The sequence below is a fragment of the Cyprinodon variegatus genome, unplaced genomic scaffold (genome assembly GCF_000732505.1).
Source record: "Cyprinodon variegatus isolate N-32 unplaced genomic scaffold, C_variegatus-1.0 Scaffold645, whole genome shotgun sequence".
Taxonomy (NCBI): domain Eukaryota; kingdom Metazoa; phylum Chordata; class Actinopteri; order Cyprinodontiformes; family Cyprinodontidae; genus Cyprinodon; species Cyprinodon variegatus.
This window is the reverse complement of record NW_015151098.1, coordinates 72711-75144: the sequence shown is the minus strand read 5'-3', so window position 1 is coordinate 75144 and position 2434 is coordinate 72711. Positions and strand designations below refer to the sequence as shown.

The window sequence follows — 2434 nt, the reverse complement described above, 5'->3', positions numbered from 1 at the left end:
TTCCAATATTTGGAAGAAGAATGTTTTCAAGATGACTTGGATAATAGCGCGTTGTGACAAACACCAGATACAGCACTGGGACTTGATCAACAGCCGATACCGCACCGTGACGTCACAAACCAGTAGGTGGCAGTAGTGTTCCTAGACAAAAATGGATGCCTCCAGTAAAGCACATTCACATGAAAATTACTCTTAATTAAAACACTGAATCTTTAATTGAACAGGATGTAATGATTTCATATTTAACGTACTTTCAGGAGTCTGAATTCTGAATGTGACCAAAGTTCTCCTTTAAACACCTAAATTTATTTAGGAATAACAGGGTGAGTGGTGTTAGTGTTTGAATAAAAAAAGAATAAAATAGTTCCACATTAATGTATAAAGTAATATTTCTGTTATATCATATATCATTGATTTAGTTTCCGCAGTTGACCTCTCTTTATGGAACACAGTTCAAGCAAGTGTGTAATCATTTGTTAAACACATTTCCCAAATTAAAGATATTGTAAACACACCAAAAGTTAATTTATTGTTTCTGCAATAAATACTTTTTGTCACTTGTTTGTTGTTTTTTGTTGTTTGTATTTTTTTTTTTTCTTGGATTAAGGTGCACTTTTAGTAAAAAAATAAATTATTAAAATCCGGTTATAAATGTTCAAGTTATCACAGGAAGACAAATAGAGAACAACTCCCCTAAAAACTTAACCTCCTTGGCGGAGGTGAAGAGGGAAGAATGTTTTACTGCTGTGCGCGCTCCCTTTGCGCGCCCTCGGATCTGCCACATTCTAATGCTTTAACTTGAAGGAGCGAGTTTAAATATACAAATATCTTCATTAAGCTTCAGTTCATTAAAGAATAGCTAATGCAATTTTCAACAAACATGTTACTTCCTGGATTATATATATTTTGATTTCGTGGGTTATTTTCCCTTCTCAACTCTGATTTGGATTGGTGTCCCAAAAAATCCGAACTGCCCTTGAACGCACCAGTAATCAAGCTAACGTTTGTTAGCTTTTCCCTTTACTGTGGTGTTATGAGTTGAGCAAGACTTAAGCCAGGTAAGGCCAGTTATTACACAAACCATGTCGCCTTTAAACATATTTACCACAAAGCGGATGTTTTTCCATGCATTTAAATCAGATAACAGGATTTCGGTGTGTTTATATTCCTCATTAATATCATTCAATTGAGGAAGTTATTTATGTCGCAGCTAATGCTAACCAGCTAGCTTCCTGATAACTATCAGCCTCTGGTTAAAAAACAAACAGAAAACTAAAGGCAGGATTTAAATATTAGTGTTTAGCGCTGAGCTTGGAGTTTTCATTTATGTTTAAAAATGTGTCTTGGTCGTTTAGATTGCAGTTAAACAACAGCAGGTAAACATGGTATAAAGTTTTATATCTTCTGTAGAAAATTACTTCCACTTTAAATTCTGAAATCAGGTAGAAAGATGGCAACATCAAATATAGCATGGTTTGGTTAGAGGAAAAGTCCGATCATATTCAGAACTGAAACTTCTTAAAGTACTTTAAAAATGAAACTATACCAAACTGTTCAATAAATGATCANAGATGTAGGTCTGATTCAGCGGGTGGCGGTGATGCAGCAGCAGCAGCAGCAGGAGGACGCGGTGCATCGTGATCACAGCCGATGGAGGAGCGTCCTTCAGCCTGTGAGTCACGGTGCCTCTTAGCTGCTTCTTTATCACCACCATCATCATCATCATCCAAACGTCCATGGGCTGAACGCTCTGCACGTTTACAGCATTTTTTTTAAGCTGCGACCAGAATCCGCCTTTTCTCATCAATCTGTTTCCCTCCTTCCTGTGATCTGGGCGTCTAATGAATGAAAATGGCCTTACCTCCTGTTTGCAATCCGGGAATGATGCTATAATCCTGTTTGGTTTAATTTCATCCTATGATTTCCGCTCTGCTAACATCCACCGATGAAAAGATGAAATTATATATAAAGCTGCTCAGAAACACAGATTTATCTTTGTGTCGTTTTTCCTCTAAATGATGGAGCTGGGAGTCAGGGGCGGTCACGTGACAAGTGGTCCTTTTTTTTTACGCCCCTACTCCCCCCCTCCCTCTCCTGCGTGGTACACGGCGGACAGACCGCGCGCCAGGACCTGCTGGGAAAGAGGCGGGATTTTCTGTAGACCGAAATGACCAATCAGAAAGCAGGAATGTTTGCCCAAACCCCGCCCTCTTACAAATTTCATCCAAATCCCTTATTTCAATAGTCCGCCCTGATTGGCTGCCTCTTGGGATCTACTTCCTTATCAGCCGTGAGACGCCATTTGTAAAATTACAATGGCAAAAACACTGATTTTTATTTATTTATTATCATTTCACTTAAAGTCAACAATACCGTATACAATATATAAACAAATAAACATTCCAGGGGGGTATATTAATATATTCATAATAAT

General features: G+C 38.1%; 2 protein-coding genes across 2 annotated transcripts in view; one reads left to right on the top strand and one right to left on the bottom strand.

Moving 5' to 3' along the window:
• Positions 1 to 2053, bottom strand: part of LOC107096718 (secretory carrier-associated membrane protein 5-like) — a 16503-nt gene extending 14450 nt beyond the window's left edge. The window contains exon 1 of the mRNA XM_015393497.1: positions 1862 to 2053. The gene's annotated coding sequence lies outside the window, so the exon portion shown is untranslated. The remainder of the gene's footprint in view (positions 1 to 1861) is intronic.
• Positions 933 to 2434, top strand: part of parp16 (poly(ADP-ribose) polymerase family member 16) — a 13574-nt gene continuing 12072 nt past the window's right edge. The window contains exon 1 of the mRNA XM_015393496.1: positions 933 to 1058. The gene's annotated coding sequence lies outside the window, so the exon portion shown is untranslated. The remainder of the gene's footprint in view (positions 1059 to 2434) is intronic.